At 52.5% G+C, this 26,107-nt stretch overlaps 1 protein-coding gene across 1 annotated transcript in view; it reads right to left on the bottom strand.

Annotated features, from left to right (window-relative positions):
- The window catches only part of TIAM1 (TIAM Rac1 associated GEF 1), a 94,398-nt gene extending 71,377 nt beyond the window's left edge, over nucleotides 1-23,021 (bottom strand). The window contains exon 1 of the mRNA XM_038766188.1: nucleotides 22,941-23,021. The gene's annotated coding sequence lies outside the window, so the exon portion shown is untranslated. The remainder of the gene's footprint in view (nucleotides 1-22,940) is intronic.
- Between the last annotated feature and the right edge of the window lie 3,086 nt (nucleotides 23,022-26,107).

Below are 26,107 nucleotides of genomic sequence, written 5' to 3'. Positions count from 1 at the left end.
GGGTGGGCCGAGGCTCCGGATCTGAAATCTGGGTGGCAGAAAACTCCGGGAACAAAAACCCTCAGGTTCCACACCAAGGGCTTAGCGGAAGGGGCTGGGCTGGGCCTGGGCACTGCCAAGGCGCAGGCCAGCAAGGAGGGGAGCGTGGGGCGGTGTGGGGGGCATGCAGTGGTGAGGAAGGGGGTATGGGACAGTCTGGGGGGTGGCCCCAAGGAGGAGGAAGGGAGGGTTTTAGACTGTGAGCCCACTGTTGGGTAGGGACTGTCTCTATATGTTGCCAACTTGTACTTCCCAAGCGCTTAGTACAGTGCTCTGCACACAGTAAGTGCTCAATAAATACGATTGATGATGATGATGATGATGAGGGCACAGGGTGGTGGGGAGCAGGAGGGGGACGGGAAGGGTGGCGAGGTGGGCAGCGGAAGGGAAGAAGCGGCCTGTGCTGATTCCAGACCAACTCCAAACAGCGGAGCCCAATGCTTGTCATCATCATCATCAATCGTATTTATTGAGCGCTTACTAGGTGCAGAGCACTGTACTAAGCGCTTGGGAAGTACAAATTGGCAACATATAGAGACAGTCCCTACGCAACAGTGGGCTCACAGTCTAAAAGGGGGAGACAGAGAACAAAACCAAACATACTAACAAAATAAAATAAATAGAATACATATGTACAAGTAAAATAAATAAATAAATAGAGTAATAAATATGTACAAACATATATACATATATACAGACATATATACATATGTCTGTATACATGTATATGTATACATATACATATATGTCCTGCTCCCTTGGGCCGGGCCCTGAGCAGTCAAGTCGGGAAGCGGAGAAGCGAGTCCAGTCCTGCCCCGGCTCGACCGGGAGCAGGTTCTGCTGGCTGGAAGAACCGGCCCGGGGTCCCGGGGCTGCTCCGCCCCAATCCCCACCCTGCCTGGCCCCGGTTTCCAGGTCTCCTCTCGGACTCCGGCCCAGGCCTGGTCTTCCTCAGCGCCTGGGGCCCGGCCCGGTTCTGGGGGCTGCCCTGACCCAATTCCCAGCCGGCCCGGCCCGGGTCTCCAGGTGTCCGCTCAGACTCCGGCTCGGCCCCGGGATACCCTGCCCCAATTCCCACTCTGTCCCGCAACCCACTCGCTCTGTGGCCGGGGCCCAACTACCAGCAGGCAGCGGGGCTGCTTTTCTGTGGCCAGAACGGGGACGGTGAAGGGGCAGTTGAGTGACCACCCTAGACAGACAAGACCCTCCTTGCCGGCGCTCCGGGCCACCCCCTCGGCACCGCTGCCACACCTGGGGGTCCGAATAGCCCACCTTGGGGTTGGTACTTTCAGTGGGGCAGCTGTTCAATGAGACGCCCCCTCCTCTTCTGCATTTGCTTCCTCCCCTAATAATAATAATGGCATTTATTAAGCGCTTACTATGGGCAAAGCACCGTTCTAAGCACTGGGGAGGTTACAATGTGATCAGGTTGCCCCACGTGGGGTTCACAGTCTCAATCCCCATTTTACAGATGAGGTAACTGAGGCACAGAGAAGTTAAGCGACTGGCCCAAAGTCGCACAGCTGACAAGTGGCAGAGCTGGGATTTGAACCCATGACTTCTGACTCCAAAGCCCATGCTCCTTGAGACTGTGAGCCCACTGTTGGGTAGGGACTGTCTCTATATGTTGCCAACTTGGACTTCCCAAGCGCTTAGTCCAGTGCTCTGCACACAGTAAGCGCTCAATAAATATGACTGACTGATTGATTGACTGATTTCCTCTGAGCCACGCTGCTTCTCAATAATAATAATATATTAATAATAATAATGGTGGTATTTGCTAAGCGCTTACTGTGTGCCAGGCACTATACTAAGTGCTGGGGTGGATACAAGCAAATCAGGTTGGACACAGTCCCTGTCCCACATGGGGCTCACAGTCTCAATCCTCATTTTACAGATAACAATAATAATAATAATGATGGCATTTATTAAGCGCTTACTATGTGCAAAGCACTGTTCTAAGAGCTGGGGAGGTTACAAGGTGATCAGGTTGTCCCATGGGGGGCTCACAGTCTCAATCCCCATTTTACAGATGAGGGAACTGAGGCCCAGAGAAGTAAAGTGACTTGCCCAAGGAGACAAGCAGGCAAGTGGCGGAGGCAAGATTAGAACCCAGGTCCTTCTGACTCCCAGGACCGTGCTCTATCCAATTAGCCATGCTACTTTCATTCATTTATTCATTCATTCAATCGTATTTATTGAGCGCCTGCTGTGTGCAGAGCACTGTACTAAGCGGTTGGGAAGTACAAGTTGGCAACATATACTTGACACAAAGGAAGCGCTTAGCAAATGCCATCCAACTTGTACTTCCCAAGCGCTTAGTGCAGTGCTTTGCACACAGTAAGCGCTCAATAAATACAGAGACAGTTTCTACCCAACAGTGGGCTCACAGACTAGAAGTGGGAGAAGGCACTTTAGTAAGCACATTATAAAGACGGGCGTGGGTGCAAGCAAATCAGGTTGACACAGTCCCCGTCCCACGGGCTCACAGTCTCAATCCCCATTTTACAGATGAGGGAACTGAGGCCCAGAAGAGTGAAGTGACTAGCCCGAGGTCACAAGTGCTCTGCACACAGCGCTCAATAAATACGACTGAATGAATGAATGAGGCCCTAAAGACTAGGCCTAGGACTACCTGTATAAATGTAAATATGCTTGTACATATTTATTACTCTATTTTACTTCTACATATTTACTCTACTCATTTTATTTTGTTAATATGTTTTGTTTTGTTGTCTGTCTCCCCCTTCTAGACTGTGAGCCCGCTGCTGAGTAGGGACCATCTCTATATGTTGCCAACTGTTGGGTAGGGCCTGTCTATGTGTTGCCGACTTGTACTTCCCAAGCACTTAGTACAGTGCTCTGCACACAGTAAGCGCTCAATAAATACGATTGATTGATTGATTGTACTTCCCAAGTGCTTAGTACAGTGCTCTGCACACAGTAAGCGCTCAATAAATATGATTGAATGATTGAATGAATGAATGAATGTACTAAGTGCTTGGGAAGTCCAAGTTGGCAACATATAGAGACGGTCCCTACCCAACAGTCTAGATGGGGGAGACAGAGAACAAAACAAAACATATTAACAAAATAAAATAAATAGAATGAAGATGTACAAATAAAATAAATAAATAAATAATAAGAATAATAATAATGGCATTTGTTAAGCGCTTACTACGTGGAAAGCACTGTTCTAAGCGCTGGGGTAGATACAAGGTAATCACATTGTCCCACGTGGGGCTCACAGTCATCATCCCCATTTTACAGATGAGGGAACTGAGGCTCTGAGAAGTTAAGTGACTTGCCCAAGGTCACACAGCAGACATGTGGCAGAGCCGGGATTCGAACCCATGACCTCTGACTCCAAAGCCCGGGCTCTTTCCACTGAACCACGCTGCTCCTTGAGTAATAAAATAATAATGTTTTATACATACTTATATATATTTATATATACTTTTATATATACTTTTATATATTTATAATATACTATAATAATATAGTAATAAAATAGAGTAATAAATATGTACAAACATATATACATATATACAGGTGGTGTGGGGAGGGGAAGAAGGTAAGGCGGGGGGGGATGGGGAGGGGGAGGAGGGAGAGTGGAAGGAGGGGGCTCAGTCTGGGAAGGCCTCCTGGAGGAGGTGAGCTCTCAGTAGGGCTTCACTTCACTGGTTCTCAGTTACCTCATCTGTAAAATGGGGATTAAGACCGTGAGTCCTACGTGGGACAGGGACTGTGTCCAACCTGATTGTCTGGTACCCCCGCCAGCGCTCCGTACTGGGTCTGCCCCATAGTCAGCGCATAACATGTTAACATGTTAGAGAAGCAGAGTGGCTCAGTGGAAAGAGCCCGGGCTTTGGAGTCAGAGGTCATGGGTTCAAATCCCGGCTCCGCCACTTGTCACCTGTGTGACTTTGAGCAAGTCACTTCACTTCTCTGGGCCTCAGTTACCTCATCTGTAAAATGGGGATTAAGACTGTGAGCCCCCCCCCGTGGGACAACCTAATCACCTTGTAAACTCCCCAGCGCTTAGAACAGTGCTTTGCACAGAGTAAGCGCTTAATAAATGCTGTTATTATTAATACCCTTAAAACATAAATGGGAACTTGGACAGGGAGGTGGGACTCAGTCAGGGAAGACCTCCTGATGGAGGGGGCTTTTCGGGAGCTTGATGGGGGCGGGCGGCGGCGGTTGGGTGGGGACGGACAGAATGGAGAGTGGTCTAATGGGAAGCAGCGTGGCTGGGAAGCAGCGTGGCTCAGTGGAAAGAGCCCGGGCTTTGGAGTCAGAGGTCATGGGTTCGAATCCCGACTCCGCCACATGTCTGCTGTGTGATCTTGGGCAAGTCTTTTAACTTCTCTGGGCCTCAGTTACCTCACCTGTAAAATGGGGATGAAGACTGTGAGCCCCACGTGGGACAACCTGATTACCCTGCATCCTCCCCAGCACTTAGAACAGTGCTTTGCACATAGTAAGCGCTTAACAAATACCAATTATTATTATTATTATTATCATTATTAATGGACGCTCCACCTAGGGCACCCCCTGCTCACCCTTCCCTCTGGCCTCACCAGAGCCCTCTCTGCCCAGGGCAGCCAGCCGACCTTGCCAGGTGCTCTAATATTAATAATAATAATAATAATAATAATAATAATAATAATGGCATTTGTTAAGCGCTTACTATGTGCAGAGCACTGTTCTAAGTGCTGGGGGTGGATACAAGGTGATCAAGTTGTCCCACATGGGGCTCACAGTCTTAATCCCCATTTTACAGATGAGGGAACTGAGGCTCAGAGAAGTTAAGTGACTTGCCCAAGGTCACACAGCAGACATGTGGCGGAGCGGGATTCAAACCTATGACCTCTGGCTCCAAAGCCCGTGCTCTTCTCCACTGAGCCACGCTGCTCTACTTCTCAGGGCTTTCAGACACAGATGCCATATAGGCCGCCACACAACACACACCCACGGTGGGCCACTCCTGGACACGCCCAGGCCATCACACACATGCACTAACAAACCCCATTCCCACACACGTGCGGGGAGCCAGTCATACATGACCAGAAGCGTGGTTGTCCCACATTTCTAAAGACACCACTGACAGTGACTATACCCATCCACCTGCTTGCACAAACTTGCACAGCCTCACAAACCCACACACACACCTACCAAGCCACAAAGACCCACATATACATATTTCCACTTACATTTACATTTACACTTCAGCGCTTAGAACAGTGCTTTGCACATAGTAAGCGCTTAATAAATGCCATCATTAATTAATTAATTTACACAAATGCAGGCACACAGGGCGAAGGCCCACCACGCCCCTTCAAAGACGCCTCATCTGGAAGCAGCATGACTTAGTGGATAGAGTCAAAAGGTCTTGGGTTCTAGTCCTGGCCCCACCACTTGTCCGCTGGGTGACCTTGAGCAAATCACGTCACTTCTCTGGGCCTCAGTGACCTCAGAACAGTGCTCTGCACGTAGTAAGCGCTTAACAAGCGCTCGTTTTGTTAGGGTTATTCGCCACCTAGAGCACAGGCCTGGGTGTCAGAGGGACCTGGGTTCTAATCCTGTCTCTGCCACCTGTCTGCTGGGTGTCCTTGGTTGGGCAAGTCACTTCACTTTTCTGAGCCTCAGTTACCTCATCTGTAAAATGGGAATTATCCCCCCGTCTTACCTCCTTCCCTTCCCCACAGCACCTGTACATATGTATATATGTTTGTGCATATTTATTACTCTATTCATTTTACTTGTACATATCTATTCTATTTATTTTATTTTGTTAATATGTTTGGTTTTGTTCTCTATCTCCCCCTTCTAGACTGTGAGCCCATGTTGGGTAGGGACTGTCTCTATATGTTGCCAACTTGTACTTCCCAAGCGTTTAGAACAGTGCTCTGCACACAGTAAGCACTCAATAAATACGACTGATTAACAAATACCATCTTTATGAAAATGGGGATTGAGACCGTGAGCCCCACATAGGAGAAGGGCTCCGTCCAACCCGATTTACTTGCATCCACCCCAGCGCTCAGTACAGTGCCTGGCACACAGTAAGCCCTTGCCCCAAACCATAATTATTATTATTATTATTATTACAATTCCGGGCCCCAGCCCAGCCTGTCTCCCCAGGATCCAATCCTTCCACGGCCCCGGAAGGTGAGGGGGATGCAGGAGAGAGGGGTGGAGGGGGCTCTCCGGCACCGGCCTGTCCCGGGCTTCCCGTCTCCCTCGGTGACAGCTCCGGCTCTGGGACGCAGGGCAGCGGGAATCCATCCCAGGCCGCCCAACCGGTCCTTCCCGCTGAACTGCAGCCTCTCCCCCGCGTCCTGCCCCGAGCACCATCGCCCTCAACACACTCAACCCGCACAACTAACCCGGGTCGTTGGCCGCTCTCGAACCTACGCCAAATTTCCCATCATCATCAATCGTATTTACTGAGCGCTTACTGTGTGCAGAGCACTGTACTAAGCGCTCGGGAAGTACAAATTGGCAACATCTAGAGACAGTCCCTACCCAACAGTGGGCTCACAGTCTAAAAGGGGGAGACAGAGAACAAAACCAAACATACTAACAAAATAAAATCAATAGAATAGATATGTACAAGTAAAATAAATAGAGTAATAAATATGTACAAACATATATACATATATACAGGTGCTGTGGGGAAGGGAAGGAGGTAAGATGGGGGGGATGGAGAGGGGGACGAGGGGGAGAGGAAGGAAGGGGCTCAGTCTGGGAAGGCCTCCTGGAGGAGGTGAGCTCTCAGTAGGGCCTTGAAGGGAGGAAGAGAGCGAGCTTGGCGGATGGGCAGAGGGATTGGGGGCATTCCGGGCCCGGGGGATGACGTGGGCCGGGGGTCGATGGCGGGACGGGCAAGAACGAGGTACGGTGAGGAGATTAGCGGCGGAGGAGCGGAGGGTGCAGGCTGGGCTGGAGAAGGAGAGAAGGGAGGTGAGGTAGGAGGGGGCGAGGGGATGGACAGCCTGGAAGCCCAGGGTGAGGAGTTTCTGCCTGATGTGCATCCTGCTCCCTGGCTTCCCTCCTGCTACCACCCCACCTCCCCCCCAAACCCTGTCCCCAGGTCCCGGTCTCTCCCCAGCCCCCCCCTCCGGTCCCCCCGAGTCTGCTCCCCAAAGGGCCCCTCCCAAGCTCCCGGCCCTTCCCCACACCAACCCGTGGCTCCCGGTTCCCCCCAACCCACCCCCAAGGTGCTCCCCCCATTCTGCCGATGAGGTAACTGAGGCCCAGAGAAGTGAAGTGACTTGCCCAAAGTCACATAGGTGACAAGCGGCAGAGACAGGATTCGAACCCATGACCTCTGACTACCCAGCCCGGGCTCTTTCCACTGAGCCACATGGCTTCTAACGTTGTGCTAGCATTAAGAGCCTGTGAATGTGTGGCAGAAGGGGATCAATTCAACAGGGAATTATTTTGGAGGGAGTTGGGAGGTTGTGGGTTCTAATACTGGCTCCTCCACTTGCCTGCTGTGTGACCATAGGCAAGTCCAGGGAAGCAGCATGGCTCAGTGGAAAGAGCCCGGGCTTTGGAGTCAGAGGTCATGGGTTCAAATCCCGGCTCCGCCACATGTCTGCTGTGTGACCTTGGGCAAGTCACTTAACTCCTCTGAGCCTCAGTTACCTCATCTGTAAAATGGGGATGATGACTGTGAGCCCGACATGGGACAAACTCATCACCTTGTATCCTCTCCCAGCGCTTAGAACAGTGCTTTGCACATAGTAAGCGCTTAACAAATACCATTATTATTATTATTATTATTATTAGGCTCACAGTGCTCTCAGGCCTGATCCTTGCCCTCAGACAAGAACTAAATAATTATGGTATTTGTTAAGCACTTACTATGTGCCAAGCACTGCTCATTCATTCATTCAATCGCATTTATTGAGCTCTTACTGTGTGCCCAGCACTGTACTAAGCGCTTGGAAAGTACAATACAGCAATAAAGAGAGACAATCCCTAGTGCTGGGGTAGATACAAGGTTATCATGTTGTCCCACCTGGGGCTAACAGTCTTCATCCCATTTTACAGATGAGGTAAGTGAGGTACAGAGAAGCAAAGTGGCTTGCCCAAGGTCACACAGCAGACAAGTGGTGGACCCGGGATGAGAACCCACGTCCTCTGACTCCTACGCCCGTGCTCTTTCTACTAAGCCACGCTGCTTCTCAGACATGGGAACAGACTGAACTCTCCATGAATAATAAGAATAGTAACAACTGTGGTATGTGTTGAGCACTTCCTATAATAATAATAAGGATGGCATTTATTAAGCGCTTACTATGTGCAAAGCACTGTTCTAAGCGCTGGGGAGGTTACAAGGTGATCAGGTTGTCCCACGGGGGGCTCACAGTCTTAATCCCCATTTGATAGATGAGGTAACTGAGGCACAGAGAAGTGAAGTGATTTGACCAAAGTCACACAGCTGACAAGTGGCAAAGTCAGGATTTGAACCCACGACCACTGACTCCAAAGCCCGGGCTCTTTCCACTGAACCACGCTGCTTCCCGTCCTAGGTCAGAACTGGGTGGAGGACAGGGCCACCCAGCAAGGCCCGAGCTCAAGGACCCTACAGTCACTCACCAGACTTTGGACCCCGCCAGGATCATGACACCTGCCCCCGCCCCCGCCCCCTCTACCAAGACTCCCCCACAACCAGCGGGGAGATGTCAAGGTCCCAACCGAAAGCCTGAGCTGGACCCCTCTTTTCCATTTCCGCCTCCTGGTAGGTAACTCTAAGGATAATAATTGTGGCATCTGTTAAGTTCTTACTCTGTGCCAGGCACTGTAGTAAGCACTGGGGTGGATACAAGCAAATTGGGTTGGACACTGTCTTTGTCCCAGGTGAGGCTCACAGTCTTAATCAATCTATCAATCAATATGGGTCAAGCACTGTGCTAAATGCTAGGGCAGATACACGGTAATCATATTGGACACCATCCCTGCCCCACATGAGGGTCGCGATCTAAGGGGTAGGGAGGACAGGTGCCTTTAAGCCCCTTTCACAGGTAAGGTAACTGAGGCACAGACAAGTCACCCGCGGAAGGATGGCTGCAGAGAATCACCATCAGCTTTAAAGCACTCAATCAGCAACTGCCTTAGCTCACTGATCTTCTAAAACCCAACCCACCCGCTTGGCTCCTCTAATGCCAACCTCCTCGCGGTGCCTCGATCTCGCCACCCACCCCTCGCTCGTATCCTCCCTTTGCCTTGGAACTCCCTCCCCCTTCATATACGAAAGACCTCCACGCTCCCCACCATTAAAACCTTATTAACATCACATCTCTTGCAAGAGATCTTCCCTCACTAAGCCCTCAATCCCCTTATTCATTCAATCATTCATTCAGTCGTATTTATTGAGCGCTTACTGTGTGCACAGCACTGGACTAAGCGCTTGGGAAGTACAAGTTGGCAACATATAGAGACAGTCCCTACCCAACAGCGGGCTCACAGTCTAGAAGGGGGAGACAGACGACAAAACAAAACATGTGGTCAGGTGTCAAGTCATCAGAATAAATAGAAGTAGAGCTAGATGCACAGCACTGACAAAATAAATAGAATAGTAAATACGTACAAGTAGAGTAAATAGAGTAAAAAAATCTCTACAAACATATATACAGGTGCTGTGGGGAGGGGAAGGAGAGAGAAAAAAGGGGGCTCAGTCTGGGAAGGCCTAACATATTTATTGAGCACTTACTATGTGCAGAGCACTGCACTAATCCTTACTTCCTCTTCCTTCTGTGTCACTTGTGCACTTGGATCTGTATTCTGTAGCACTTGATATTCATTCATTCATTCAATCATATTTATTGAGCGCTTACTGTGTGCAGAGCACTGTGCTAGGCACTTGGAAGGTACAATTCGGCAATATTCACCTCACTCTCAGCCTCACAGCACTTACGTCCATATCCATAATTCATTTAATAATAATAATAATAATAATGGCATTTATTAAGCACTTACTATGTGCAAAGCACTGTTCTAAGTGCTGGGGAGGTTACAAGGTGATCCAGTTGTCCCACGTGGGGTTCACAGTCTTCATCCCCCTTTTCCAGATGAGGAAACTGAGGCCCAGAGAAGTGAAGTGACTTGCCCAAAGTCACACAGCTGACAATTGGCAGAGACGGGATTTGAACCCATGACCTCCGACTCCAAAGCCCGGGCTCTATTCCACTGAGCCACGCTGCTTCTCTCTGAACCTATCATTTGAAGATAGGTCTTCCCTTCTAGACTGTAAACACCCTGTGGGTAAGGATCGTGCACGCCAACTGTTCGACTGTACTCTCACAAGCGTTTAGCACAGTGCTCTGCACACGGTAGGGACTCAAATAACGCTCCTGAAACCCCAAACCACTTGCTGTCTACACAACTAAACTGGATAGCAAAGTCCCCAACACTACCAGCAGATCAGATTAAACCAGGAGAGTTGGGGCCAAAAGAGTTTTCTCCAAAGGTTCAGGACGAAAGGCAAACAATCAATCAATCGTATTTATTGAGCGCTTACTATGTGCAGAGCACTGTACTAAGCGCTTGACAGGGAGCAGGACCCGAACTCCAAGCAGAGCCCTGACCCTAATCTATGTCCCCCCAACACAATGCAAACTGTAACTTACACCAATTCTGCTGCATTGTACTTTCCCAAGTGCTTAGTACAGTGCTCTGCACACAATAAGTGCTCAATAAACACCATTGGTTGAATTATAATAATAATAATAAAAAGGATGGTTTTTGCTAAGCGTTTACTATGTGCCAGGCACTGTACTCAGCGCTGGGGCGGATACATGCAAATCAGGTTGAACATAGTTCCTGTCCCGCACGGGGCTCACAATCTTAATACCCATTTTACAGATGAGGTAACTGAGGCACAGAGAAGTGAAGCCACACAGCAGACAAGCGGTGAGACCGGGATTAGAAACCATGACCTCCTGATTCTCAGGCCTGTGCTCTATCCACGGCACCATGACGCTTGAATTTCTTGGGCTACAGGCAGCAACAAGGTGGGTGAAATTTTCTCTGTAGGCGTATGGGGGTTTGTGTGCATGCATGTGTGTGTGTGCGTGTGTGTGTGTACGTGTACGTGTGTGTGTGTGTGTGTTTATAATAATGAATGTTTCCCTTCTAGAATGTACGCTCGTTGTGGGAGGGGAACATGTCTACCAACCCTGTTATACTGTACTCTCCCAAGTGCTCAACAAATACTATGGATTATGTGGATGGGTATGTGAGAAAACTACCCAGGTAAGTATTGGATAATAGTAATTATTACTATTTTGGTACTTCCTAAGCACTAACTATGTGCTAAGCACTAGAGTATATAAAAAAGTCAATCAGGTCAGACACATGGGGCGCACACTCTTAATTCCCATTTTTACAGATAATAATAATAATGGCATTTGTTAAGCACTTACTACATGCAAAGCACTGTTCTAAGCACTGGGGAGGCCCACAGAATTATAATAATAATAATAATAGAATTTGGTAAGCTCTTACTATGTGCAAAGCACTGTTCTAAGCGCTGGGGAGGCCCACAGAATAATAATAATAATAATAATGGCATTTGGTAAGCGCTTACTATGTGCAAAACACTGTTCTAAGCGCTGGGGAGACCCACAGAATAATAATAATAATAATAATAATAATAATAATAATAATGGCATTTGGTAAGCGCTTACTATGGTAAGCGCGACAACAAAACAAAACATATTAACCAAATAAAATAAATAGGATAAATATGTATAAATAAAATAAATAAAATATTTATTTTGGTGACACCTGTCTACTTGTTTTGTTCTGTCGTCCGTCTCCCCATTCTAGACGGTGAGCCCGCTGTTGGGTCGGGACCGTCTCTAGATGTTGCCGACCTCTCCTTCCCAAGCGCTTACTACAGTGCTCTGCACCCAGTAAGCGCTCAATAAATACGACGGAATGAATCTTGGGCCAATCGCTTTAATAATAATAATAATAATGGTATTTGTGAAGCTCTCACTATGTGCCAAGCGCCGTTCTAAGCGCCGGGGGAGGTACAAGGTGATCGGGCTTGTCCCCCGTGGGGCTCGCAGTCCTCATCCCCATTTCCCGGATGAGAGAACCGAGGCATGGAGACGTGATTTGCCCCAAGTCACCCAGCTGACAGATGTGGCACTAAGGCCCAAAGAAGTGAAGTGACTTGCCCAGGGTCACACAGCAGACAAGTGGAGGAGCCAGGACTAGAACCCAGGTCCTTCTGACTCCCTATGCTGCTCCTCATGGGCTCAGACACCCCCAGACCTCCAGATTCATTCACTCAATCGTATTTATTGAGCACTTACTGTGTGCAGAGCACTGTACTGAGCGCTTCAGATCCAGCCACATGCCCAGCCACGGGCCTCAGGGACAACTGGGAGTGAACAGAGATTTAGGGAAGCGCTGGTCCCGTTCCCTCATGGCCAGATGAACTGGGAGGGTCAGTGAGGCCTGGCGGAGGCCACTGGGACGCCCATGGACGGTGACCGGTCCATGAGACGAAGGCCCACGGGCAGGCAGCGGAGATCTCCTGTGTGTTCAAGGCACCAGGGAACCTTCTCACACCAACCCCTTCACCGCAAGCTTCTTTGCAATAAATAATCCTCAGAGCGAAATGACAATTTCCATTGTTTCCAGCACCTGGGCAGATCCATACACTTGCTAAGGGCGTTGATGGGACGCCAGGGCACCGCCCACGCACCCCAGAATGCCAGGCCCCGCTCACAGAGTCCCCCACTGTTCGCCAGGCCCCACACCCTTCAGGGGGAGACCAAGCAAGGCTCCCCACACCTACCAGTCTCAGCAGGTGAAACGGGAAGGAGGGAGCCGGGGCGGTCACATCCACAGGGATCGTCTCCTGGTCCTCGCACCCTCAACCACTGAGCAGGGGAGCGCCCGCTTGCTGAGAGAAATTCCCATCTGCCCGATCACCTGGCTGAGCGGCCCCTCGCCCTTCCCAGCCCCCCAACCTCGGGAATAGCCCGGCCACACAGGCCTCTCCCGCCCTACTGGCAAGTTTTCGAGGGCAGGGACCAAGTCCCCTGCTCCTCCTCCATCCTCGGTCCCTCCCATCCCCAGAGCGAGAGAGAGAGAGAGAGAGAGAGAGAGAGAGAGAGAGAGAGAGAGAGAGAACACACACAAGTGAGAGAGAGTGTATCCTGTCTCCCCATCACACTGGCAGCCCCTCGAGGGGAGAGACCATGTCTTCCCCTCCATCCTCTGTCCCTCACCAGCACCCGGCACAGAGTGAGTGCGAGAGAGAGCGAGAGAGAGAGAGAGTGTGTGTGTGTGTGTGTGTGTGAGAGAGAGAGAGAGAGAGAGAGAGAGAGGCTCTTGTCTCTTCTATGAAACTGGCAGCCCTTTGCGGGCAGGGGCTCCATCTTTTTATCCATCCTCTGTCCCCCTACCAGTGCCCAGCTCATAGTGAGCAAGTGTGTATGAGAGAGAGAGAGAGAGTGTGTGTGTGTGTGTGTGTGTGTGTGTGTGTGTGTGTGTGTGAGAGAGAGAGAGAGAGAGAGAGAGAGAGAGGGAGAGGGAGAGAGAGAATCCTGTCTCTCCCACCAAACTGGCAGCCCCTAGAGAAGGGGTCACCTCCCTCTCTTTGGACTGTAAGCTCCTTGTGGGCAGGGAATGTGTCTCTCCCAAGCACTTAGTACAGTGCTCAGCACAGAGTAAGCACTCAATAAATAGGATTGAATGATTGAGTGAACCTCCTCCCTCCCCTCTGTTCCCCCAGCCAAGCCCCTGACCCTCTGCGCCTGTGTACTGTCTCCCCACGAGACTGGCAGTTGTTTGGGAGCAGGGACTATGTCTCCCCCTCCTCTGGCCCACCCTTGGGGGCCAAGTATGATTTCGTGTGCTGGCTCCTCTTGCCCTGGAGAGCAAGGATCATATCTCCTCTCTGTCCCTCCTCCAGCACCCGGCATAGTGTGTGTGCTCATCCTGTCACCCCATCGGATGGGCAATTCCTCAAGGGAAGGGACAGAGAGAGAGAGAGAGAGAGAGAGAGAGAGTGGGGGGGGGGGTGCCCCCCTACCCATCCCAGGCCAGGAGTGGCAACTTGCTCATTCCTGGCATTGATTAATGGTTCTCCTCCCTGTTCTGACTCAGTGGATGGGGCTCAGCAAACCCACGCGCACCCGCTCGGCAGGGTCCTGTTGCCATGGGAGCACCAGGCACCAGGTACCAGATGGAAACTCCTCGGGGCTCTGCCCGTCCTCCCCGCCAACCGGAACCCTCAGCTGGGTCACTGCCAGAGGTCAGTGGGAGGGGGCCCGGGGCTGAGGGGTTCTCTCCCCTGGCTGTGGCGGTCCCAGGCACGCTCTGCTCCCTGAATCTTTTTTGCATCCCCAACTGCCCACTGTGTACCCAGACTCAAATGACATGTCGGTTTGTGTGGGCACATCAAGAAACTGGACTGGTTCCTGGGACCCCCACGACCTCCTGGCTCCCCCGATGACCCAGCCCGGACTATCCAACCCCTCTGACTCTTGCCTTTCCATTCTTGACTCTCCCCCAGTGACCCCCAGCACAAATTATCCAACATCCCTGACTCTCCCTTCTCCACCCCTGACCCTTCCCCAGTGGCCCAGCACGGATCATCCAACGCCCCGGAGTCTTCCCTCTCCATCTCTGACCCTGCCCAGTGAAGGAGCACAGATTATCCAACAACCCTGACTCTCCTCTCTCCATCCCTGACCCGCCCAGAGACCCAGCAGAGACCATTTCCCGCCCATAACTCTCCCCTCTGCCCGCAGTGGGTGGTCAGCAGGGATTGCTCGTCCGCTCACTCGCCGCCCTGCCCCCCAGACCGCTGGGGCCCGGACGTGCCGTGTTGCCGGCAGCTGGTGAGCGAGGGTGGCAGCGACTGAGCAGACGGTGATGCCGAACGGGCGCTGACACTCAGGAGGGGCACACCCACCTGCAAGCCGACAGGCAGCTGGTGAAGCTAATTTTATGCCAACCAGGTGCCTCTCGATCCAAACAAAACAGATCCCCGGGGGTTGGGGCCACGGGAGGCCCGGGGGACCGGAAAGGGCCAGGGGTGCTGGCATCCCCCCCGCTCTGTTCCGATGCTCGGATCCCCGGGCATGGGGGGGGCTCACTAGCCGAGCACAAAGTCACGGGAGCGGTGGGGGGAGAGGGAAGGGAGGTGGAGGTGGGTCTTTCCGCAAGTTAGGGTGATGGGCAGGCAAGGTTGGGCAGTTACATCCGTCAAGCTGCTGTCAGCTCCCTGAGGCCTGTGGGAAGGAGAAACCCCGGGGGCAGAGGCCAGGGTACCTCCAGCTGGAGTCGGGGATGGGGTGTGGGGGCCGGAATCCCGCTCCCAATGTAGACCACGGGACAATCCACACAGAGTAGTGGCCCTGAGGGGCGGAGGTAGGGGTGGGTGAGACCTCTAGAATGTAAGCTCATTATGGGCAGGGAATATGTCTGTTGTATTGTTACACTGTACTCTCCCTGGCTCTTGGTACAATGCTCTGCACACAGTAAGTGCTCAATAAATATGTTTAACTGACAGGTAGGACACCCGGCCAGCATCCTCCCCACCCCGAGGGGCCAGACCCCTGCCCAGAACGGAGCCGCTGTGGACCAGTCTGCTGGCCAGAAGGCCAGATAATAATAATAATAAGGATGGCATTTATTAAGCGCTTACTACGTGCAAAGCACTGTTCTAAGCGCTGGGGAGGTTACAAGGTGATCAGGTTGTCCCACGGGGGGCTCACAGTCTTAATCCCCATTTGACAGATGAGGTAACTGAGGCACAGAGAAGTGAAGTGACTTGACCAAAGTCACACAGCTGACAAGTGGTGAAGCTAGGATTTGAACCCATGACCACTGACTCCAAAGCCCGGGCTCTTTCCACTGAGCCACGCTGCTTCCTGTCCTAGGTCAGAACTGGGTGGAGGACAGGGCCACCCAGCAAGGCCCGAGCTCAAGGACCCTACAGTCACTCACCAGGCCTTGGACCCCGCCAGGATCATGACCACCCCCGCCCCCGCCCCCTCTACCAAGACTCCCCCACAACCAGCGGGGAGATGTCAAGGTCCCAACCGAAAGCCTGAGCTGGACCCCTCTTTTCCATTTCCGCCTCCTGGTAGGTAACTCTAAGGATAATAATTGTGGCATCTGTTAAGTTCTTACTCTGTGCCAGGCACTGTAGTAAGCACTGGGGTGGATACAAGCAAATTGGGTTGGACACTGTCTTTGTCCCAGGTGAGGCTCGCAGTCTTAATCCCCATTTCACAGATGAGGGAACTGAGACACAGAGAATTTAGGTGAGTTGCTCAAGGCCACAGAACAGACAAGTGGCATATGTATATATGTTTGTACGGATTTATTACTCTATTTATTTTATTTGTACATATTTATTCTACTTATTTTAATTTGTTAACATTCTTTTAGACTGTGAGCCCACTGTTGGGTAGGGACTGTCTCTATACGTTGCCAACTTGTACTTCCCAAGCGCTTAGTACAGTGCTCTGCACACAGTAAGCGCTCAATAAATACAACTGATTGATTGATACGCTTTGTTTCGTTGTCTGTCTCCCCCTTCTAGACTGTGAGCCCGCTGTTGGGTAGGGACCGTCTCTAGATGTTGCCAACTTGGACTTCCCAAGCGCTTAGTGCAGTGCTCTGCACACAGTAAGCGCTCAATAAATACGACTGAATGAATGAATTAGAACCCATGACCTTCCCCCTGCCAGGCCCAGGTTCGATAAGCACCGAGCAGAGCCACAGGAGCTGCCACGACGGCCTTCCCAGACTGAGCCCCTTCCTTCCTCTCCCCCTCGTCCCCCTCTCCATCCCCCCATCTTACCTCCTTCCCTTCCCCACAGCACCTGTATATATGTATATACGGTTGTACATATTTATTACTCTATTTATTTATTTATTTTACTTGTACATTTCTATCCTATTTATTTTATTTTGTTGGTATGTTTGGTTCTGTTCTCTGTCTCCCAAGCGCTTAGTACAGTGCTCTGCACATAGTAAGCGCTCAATAAATATGATTGATTGATTGATTGATTGGCCAGGGCGATGGGACAGAGGGGCTTCACCCTGCCACATCCAGCCGAGACCAAGCAAGGGAAGCCAGGAAGGGGGGCAGAGGGCAGCCGGTAATCAGAGTCGGGGAGCGTTGCAGGGCGCCGTGGGGGGCCCCTGGGTCATACCCCTGGCCTGGCTGCTGGACTGGGCCCTGAAGCGACCCCAACCGCTCCAGTCAAGCCCCTCGACCTTGGGGAGGCTCTGAGTGGGGGGTGACTCGGGACGGTCCAAGTAGGGGGAAGAATGGAAAACTCGGCATCGAGAGCCCCTTCCTTCCTCTTCCCCTCGTCCCCCTCTCCATCCCCCCCATCTTACCTCCTTCCCTTCCCCACAGCACCTGTATATATGTATAGATGTTTGTACATATTACTCTATTTATTTTACTTGTACATATCTATTCTTTTTATTTTATTTTGTTAGTATGTTTGCTTTTGTTCTCTGTCTCCCCCTTCTAGACTGTGAGCCCACTGTTGGGTAGGGACTGCCTCTATATGTTGCCAATTTGTACTTCCCAAGCGCTTAGTACAGTGCTCTGCACATAGTAAGCGCTCAATAAATACGATTGATGATGATGATGATGAGAGTGTAAGGTTATTACTCTATTTATTTATTATTTATTTTACTTGTACATATCTATTCTTTTTATTTTATTTTGTTAGTATGTTTGGTTTTGTTCTCTGTCTCCCCCTTTTAGACTGTGAGCCCACTGTTGGGTAGGGACTGTCTCTATATGTTGCCAATTTGTACTTCCCAAGCGCTTAGTACAGTGCTCTGCACATAGTAAGCGCTCAATAAATACGATTGATGATGATGATGATGATGATGATGAGAGCGTAAGGACCACCATCGCAGAATAGTTCCTTCAGAATCCCCCCAGTAGCCACCCTGTTACTGCTCACTGAGAGCTATGCGTGTGCAGAGTGCGGTACTGGGGCCTTCTGCCTCTCTCTTTCTTTCTCTCTCTTTCTATCATCAATCGTATTTATTGAGCGCTTACTGTGTGCACAGCACTGTACTAAGCGCTTGGGAAGTACAAATTATCTCTCTGTCTCTGTCTCTTTCCCACCCTGACTGACCCGAGAGGGCTGCGTCGGCCACGCGGACACGGGAGCCGGAGGGAGGAGATGGTGGAAAGACGGAAGAAGGATGGAGTGAGTGGAAGAAGGTGAGGGCGGAAGGGTAAGGTGCAAAGTGTGGGCAGGAAGGACCGGATTATCTGGGTACAACCAGGGTACTCGAAGGGGAAACAACCTCTCCTCGCAGATATCAATCAATCAATCACATTTATTGAGCGCTTACTGTGTGCAGAGCACTGTACTAAGCGCTTGGGAAGTCCAAGTTGGCAACATATAGAGACAGTCCCTACCCAACAGTGGGTTCACAGTCTAACAGAGAAACAGCGTGGCTCAGTGGAAAGAGCACAGACTTTGGAGCCAGAGGTCATGGGTTTGAGTCCTGGCTCTGCCGCTTGTCAGCTGTGTGACTTTGGGCAAGTCACTTAACTTCTCTGGGCCTCAGTTGCCTCATCTGTAAAATGGGGATGAAGATTGTGAGCCCCCTGTGGGACAACCTGATCACCTTGTATACCCCCAGCGCTTAGAACAGTGCCTTGCATGTAGTAAGCGCTTAATAAATGCCATTATTATTATTATATTAAAAGGGGGAGACAGAGAACAAAACCAAACATACTAACAAAATAAATAAATAGAATAGATATGTACAAGTAAAATAAATAAATATCCCACACCTCCTTGCCGGTCGCCCGGTGTAACTAATCGCCTGACCTGAAAGCCTCTCCCCAGGGAGGATTACGGAACCCAGGGCCCAACAAGGAACCCCCAAGCCAACCCATGGACCCGGGGAAATCTGCTGGCAAAGCTCGGACCAATTTGCAGCCTGGGGGCCACTCTCCAAGCCTTCCCCGTCCCAACAAACCACCAAGATGAGGGGTGCAGTCCCACCTCGGGGCGCTCCGGGGAGTTGAGGAGTGGGGAGATGTTGAGATTTAACTGCAGAGAGGAGAGCCAAGACCAAAGTTTGCCTCACCAGGCCAGGCCCTGTTCCAACTCTGTGTCAAGCACTGTGCTGAGATCTGGGTAAGTACAATTCAATCAGATTACACTGTCCCTCTAACAATCAATCCATCAATTGTATTTATTGAGCGCTTACTGTGTGCAGAGCACTGTACTAACCGCTTGGGAAGTACAAGTTGGCAACATATAGAGACGGTCCCGACCCAACAGTGGGAACAACTTCCAGGTCCCTGCTCTGTCCGATCCCCAGAAGGAGCCCTCTGCCTCTGAACATCCAGGACCCCATGGGAATAGCAGACTACACCGTTCCGGGGAGTGCGGGGGAAGGGGCGGGAGCGGGGATGGTGCGCAGGCCTTCTGAAAGGTGGTTGGGGGTGGGGGGGGGAGGAAGAGGAATTAGGGAAGATCCACATAATAGATTAATAAAAACAGTGGTATTGGCTAAGCGCTTACTATGTGCCAGGCACTGTACTAAGCACTGGGGTGGATATACAACCAAATCGGGTTGAACACAGTCTCTGTCCCAAGTGGGGCGCTCAGTCTCAATCCCCCTTTTACAGATGAGGTAACTGAGGCACAGAGAAGTCAAGTGACTCGCCCAAGGTCACACAGCAGACAAGTGGTGGATCCGGGATTAATAGGGGTTGGAGACTTCCCAGCTACACAGGTCTGGGGGCCAGGATGCTCCCGGGGCAATCAATCAATCAATCGTATTTATTGAGCGCTTACTGTGTGCAGAGCACTGTACTAAGTGCTTGGGAAGTACAAGCTGGCAACACATAGAGACAGTCCCTACCCAACAGTGGGCTCACAGCGTGGTGCTATTCTCTGGGGCGGCCGGCTCCCCAGCACGGCGGTGTCTGGAGTGGCAGGGGGGCAGCCGGCCCCCACTGTGCCCCTGAGCGGAGCGGGGGTCGTCTCGGTGGTCCGTGGGCAACCTCGGGTGGCTCAGCGAACAAGCTTTGGCACCAGCATCTGCTGGAGACGACCCCGAGGCCCAACTAGGGGCAGGTCTCCTGGGCCGCTGCTTCCGTAATCCGCGGGGCCCTCCGACCCTACGGACAGCCCCTCTGACGTCCCGCAGACTTGCCATGCCTCCAGACAACGGGCCTAACGCAGTCCCGCCGGCTCACCACCGTGCCCTCCGCCGCCCCGGCCTCCGGCCCTGAGGCCCCGCCTCTGTCCTCACGCCCCCACGGGCTGACCACTCTGCCCTCTACCACCCCTGGCCCTCAGGCCCCACCACCGCCCTCACACCTTCCCAGACTCACCACTGTGCCCGTCACCACCCCCCGCCTCAGGCCCCGCGGCCCTGCCACCGTCCTCACAGCCCCGCGGCGGGCTCACCACTGTGACCTCCACCCCTGCGGTCCTGCCACCGTCATCATCATCATCAATCGTATTTATTGAGCGCTTACTATGCGCAGAGCACTGTACTAAGCGCTTGGGAAGTACAAATTGGCAACATATAGAGACGGTCCCTACCCAACAGTGGGCTCACAGTCTAAAAGTCACCGTCACCGTCCTCACACCTCAGAGGACTCACCGCCATTCCCGCCACCATCCCCACCCCCATCTTCACTCCTCAAAGGACTCAGTGCCCTTCCCGCCACCGTCCTCACACCTCAGAGGACTCACCGCCATTCCCGCCACCATCCCCCCAGCCCCACCATTGTGCTCAGCATCCCCCAGGATCACCCCAGTTCCCACCACCAGCCAGCCACCATCCCCACAGCCACTCCTCCTGCCTGCCCCACGGGCCTGCAAAGTCCCCAGTCCATCCCCAGTAGGGAAAGCTCTACTGGTTGCTGCCTCGGCTGTTCCCAGCACAAGCCATCACATGTTCAGAGAATTTTAAGTATGTTCCACACAATGAATTCTCCTCCCCTCACTCCCACCTTTCCCAGGTCGGTCAGGTCCCACACCTAGGAGTCGAGGCGGGTTTTTCTTCACCCCAAAGTCTCTAGGAAATGCTCTTCTGCTCCCCCCTCCCCGCCGGCCCAGGAGAGCCAGCTTTTGGGTTTGTTTAGCGGAAAATTCACTCTACCGAAACGCTCCCACTGATTTTCAGGATCCAAACAACTGTCTGGCTTGAAAAAACAGATTTTTGTGGGGTCGGTTCAAGCCAGGGTTGGCCTGTCACTGCAGCAAAAGCGTACGTCCTTGAAAGCCAACATCCTGACTGTGGCTGGAGCCCACGGGTGCCAGCGCAGCCCCCGGGTCACCCCCTGGCCGCCTGGGCCCTGCCAGAGCCACCACTTGGCCAAAGGGGTGCGGCCGGCCGGCCGGCGGGCCCCAGGCTTGGGGAGACACCCCTCGAGGCTCGGGGGGGCGGCCTCTTCCCCCCTGCCTGCCCCTCTGGCCGTCTGTCCCTCCAGGGGAATGGGCGGCATCTTGGCTGGGAAGGCTCCAGAGACTTAGGAGCCCTACGCTTGTATCTCCCCCAGTGCTTAGAACAGTGCTTGGCACGTAGTAAGCGCTTAACCAATACCACCATCGTTATTATTATTACCCTGATTTGATCAGCCCAATCCAGTCCAACCCTGCCCTCGAGGGCCCTCAGCTTCTCACCTTCTCCTGCCCCCTTCGATTGGGAAGGGGGAAAGGGAGAGGGGGGAAGGGGGGGAGAAAAGGGGGAAGGGAGAGAGGGGTAAAGGGAGAGGGGGGAAAAGGGAGGGGGGAAAGGAAGAGGGAGAGAAAAGGGAGAGGGGGAAAAGGGAGAGGGGGGAAAGGGAGAGGGGAGAAAAGGGAGGGGGGAAAGGAGGGGGAGGGAAAAGGGGGGGGAAAGGGAGGGGGAAAAGGGAGAGGGGGAAAAGGGAGAGGGGAGAAAAGGGAGAGGGGAGAAAAGGGAGAGGGGAGAAAAGGGAGAGGGGAAAGGGAGGGAGGAAGGGAGAGGGGGGAAAGGGGGGGAAGAGAGACGGGGGAAAGGGAGAAGGGGAAAGGGGGGAAGGGGAGGGGGGAAGGTAGTGGGGGGGAAGGAGGGGGGAAAAGGGGGTGAGAGGGGAGTGTGGAGAAAAGGGAAAGGGGGGAAGGGAGAGGGGAGAAAAGGGAGTGGGGAGAAAAGGGAGAGGGGGGAAAGGACAGTGGGGAAAAGGGAGAGGGGAAAAAAGGGAGAGGGGAAAAAAGGGAGAGGGGAGACAAGGGAGAGGGGAGACAAGGGAGGGGGGAAAGGAGAGGGAGGGAAGAGGGGGGAAAGAGAGGGGGGAAAGGGAAGGAGGGAAGGGGAGAGGGAGAAAAGGGAGGGGGGCCGTCCATGAAATCCCCTCCTCTTCCTCCCACTGCCCCGCCCCCCACCCCCTTGCTAGGGGCTTCGGTGAGAGTTAGGGGCACAGGGAACTTTCCGTATCCGGGGTGGGAGACTGGGGGGGGGATGGAGGGAGGGAGGGAGGGACGGAGGGAGGGAGGGATGGATGGGGGGACGGAGGGAGGGAGCAACAGGACAGCCCTTCCTTCCCTCCCCTCCCCCCCGCCCCCCCCCATCCAGAGCCCCTTCCCCCCGGGAACAGACCTCCTCGACACCACAGGCACACAAAGCCGAGCGCAGACACACACACACACACACACACACACACACACACACACCCCATCCCCCCCCCGCCGCCCTATAGTAAGCGCCCCCCCGTGGCTCTCAGACCCCCAACGCCCCCCCCCCCAGACCCTCCCACTAATTCCTCCCGCACCGTCCCCGCCGGCGGCCCCCAACACGCCACACACACACACACACACACACACACACACACACACAGACAGACAATAAGGCGCCCCCCGCCCCCCCCCCCCACTCACCCGTCCCCGAGGGCAGCATCCCACCCCCGGGCTCGGTGACAACGTCTGAGCATCCCCCGCTGTGTGTGTGTGTGTGTGTGTGTGTGGTGTGTGGTGTGTGTGTGTGGTGTGTGTGCGCGCGCGCGCCCCCGGCCCCCGGGCGCGGGAACAATGCGGAGCCGGAGCGGGCGCCGGCGGCGGGCGGAGCTAGGACCCGGGGGGAGCCGGCCGCGCGGGGCGCGGGAGGGGGGCGGGGCGGGGCGGGGGGGGGGGGGAGGAGGAGGAGGAGGAGGAGCCCGCCCCCTAGAGGTGATGCCCGGGAGGGGCCGCTTACCTGCGGGGGACGGGACGGACGGACGGGACGGGCCCCCCCCCCCCGCCCCAAGATCAATCACGCTGCCGTGTTGTTACCGCAGGCGGCCGGCGGGGGGCGCCCCCTGCCCGCCCTCCCCACCACCGTGGGAAAACGGGCTCCGATTGGCCGCCGGCGCCATCGCTCCGCCGCCGGCCGGCCAATGGGAGGCGGAGGACGGGGGAGCGGGGCCTTCGGACTTGGGGCGCCGCGTGACCGTGGGCCCCCTCGCTGGCGGCCGGACGGACATCAGCATCATCATCATCATCATCCTAATAATAATAATGATAATGGCACTTATTAAGCGCCATGGGGCGGGCGAGGAGGGAGGCCGCTAACAAAAGCTCGGGAGCAGGGCTGGGGGCGGGGCGGGGGCGGGAGGGGGAGCACCGCCCCCTCCTCCGATAGGTGGAGACGCCTGCTCGTCCGATCGCCCAGGGGGCGAGGAGCCAATCAGAGGGAGGGGCCGAGCAAGAGTTGGCGCGAGGGGCGACGGAGCCTCCGGATTGGTCGGGGGGCGGGGCCTGAGGGGGCGGGGCCGAGGCCTCACCTGGGGACGGACCACGGAGGGAGGAGAAAGGGGCGGGGCCCAGCGAGGGAGCAGAATCACTATTTTAATGTTGGTATTTGATAATAATAATAATAATGGCACTCATTAAGCGCTTACTATGTGCTAAGCACTGTTCTAAGCGCTGAATAACTTTAATGTTGGTATTTGTTAATAATAATAATAATAATGATGGCACTCATTAAGCGCTTACTATGTGCCAAGCACTGTTCTAAGCGCTGGGGAGCTTACAAGGGGATCAGGTTGTCCCCAAGGGGGCTCACAGTCTTCATCCCCATTTTACAGATGAGGTGACTGAGGCACAGAGAAGTGAAGTGGCTTGCCCAAGGCCCCACAGCTGACAAGTGGCGGAGCCGGGATTCGAACCCATGACCTCTGACTCCAAAGCCCGTGCTCTTTCCACTGAGCCACAATGCTTCTCCAGCCGAATTAGCAGAATCACAATTTTAATGTTGGAATTTGTTAATAATAATAATAATAATAATAATAATAATAATGGCACTCATTAAGCGCTTACTATGTGCAAAGCACTGTTCTAAGCGCTGGGGAGCTTACAAGGTGATCAGGTTGTCCCCAAGGGGGCTCACAGTCCTCATCCCCATTTTCCAGATGAGGTCACTGAGGCCCAGAAAAGTGAAGTGACTTCATTCATTCATTCATTCAATCGTATTTATTTATTTATTCATTCATTCAATCGTATTTATTGAACACTTACTGTGTGCAGAGCACTGGACTAAGTGCTTGGGAAGTACAAGTTGGCAACATATAGAGACGGTCATTCATTCATTAAGTCGTATTTATTGAGCACTTACTGTGTGCAGAGCACTGGACTAAGCGCTTGGGAAGTACAAGTTGGCAACATATCAAGACAGTCATTCATTCATTCACTCAATCGTATTTCTTGAGCACTTACTGTGTGCAGAGCACTGGACTAAGCACTTGGGAAGTACAAGTCGGCAACATATAGAGACGGTCATTCATTCATTCAATTGTATTTATTGAGCGCTTACTGTGTGCAGAGCACTGGACTAAGCACTTGGGAAGTACAAGTTGGCAACGTATAGAGACGGTCATCCATTCATTCATTCAATCGTATTTATTGAGCGCTTACTGTGTGCAGAGCACTGGACTAAGCGCTTGGGAAATACAAGTTGGCAACGTATAGAGATGGTCATTCATTCATTCATTCAATCTTATTTATTGAACGCTTACTGTGTGCAGAGCACTGGACTAAGCACTTGGGAAGTACAAGTCGGCAACATATAGAGATGGTCATTCATTCATTCAATCGTATTTATTGAGCGCTTATTGTGTGCAGATCACTGGACTAAGCGCTTGGGAAATACAAGTCGGCAACGTATAGAGACGGTCATTCATTCATTCAATCATATTTATTGAGCGCTTACTGTGTGCAGAGCACTGGACTAAGCACTTGGGAAGTACAAGTCGGCAACGTATAGAGACGGTCATCCATTCATTCATTCAATCGTATTTATTGAGCGCTTACTGTGTGCAGAGCACTGGACTAAGCGCTTGGGAACTACAAGTCAGCAACATCTAGAGACGGTCCCTACCCAACAGCAGGCTCACAGTCTAGGAGGGGGAGACAGACAACAAAACAAAACATATTAACATAATAAAAGAAATACAATAAATATGTACAAATAAGATAGAGTAATAAATACGTACAAACATTTATTGAGCGCTTACTGTGTGCAGAGCACTGGACTAAGCGCTTGGGAAGTACAAGTTGGCAACATATCAAGACAGTCATTCATTCATTCACTCAATCGTATTTCTTGAGCACTTACTGTGTGCAGAGCACTGGACTAAGCACTTGGGAAGTACAAGTCGGCAACATATAGAGACGGTCCCTACCCAACTGTGGGCTCATAGTCTAGAAGGGGGAGACAGACAACAAAACAAAACATATTAACAAAATAAAATAAATAGAATAAATTTGTACAAATAAAATTAATAAAGTGATAAATACGTACAAACATATATACATAGATACAGGTGCTGTGGGGAGGGGAAGGAGGTAAGGCGGAGAGGATGGGGAGGGGGAGGAGGGGGCTCAGTCTGGGAAGGCCTCCTGGAGGAGGTGAGCTCTCAGTAGGGCTTTGAAGGGGGACTTATTGTCTGTGTGTCTGTGTCTCTGTGTGTGTGTGTGACTTGCCCCAAGTCACACAGCTGACAGTTGGCGGAGCCGAAATTTGAACCCATGACCTCTGCCTCCAAAGCCCAGGCTCTTTCCACTGAGCCACG

This window comes from Tachyglossus aculeatus, chromosome 24, assembly GCF_015852505.1.
Source record: "Tachyglossus aculeatus isolate mTacAcu1 chromosome 24, mTacAcu1.pri, whole genome shotgun sequence".
Taxonomy (NCBI): Eukaryota; Metazoa; Chordata; class Mammalia; order Monotremata; family Tachyglossidae; genus Tachyglossus; species Tachyglossus aculeatus.
This window is presented reverse-complemented; position numbering and strand designations above follow the sequence as displayed.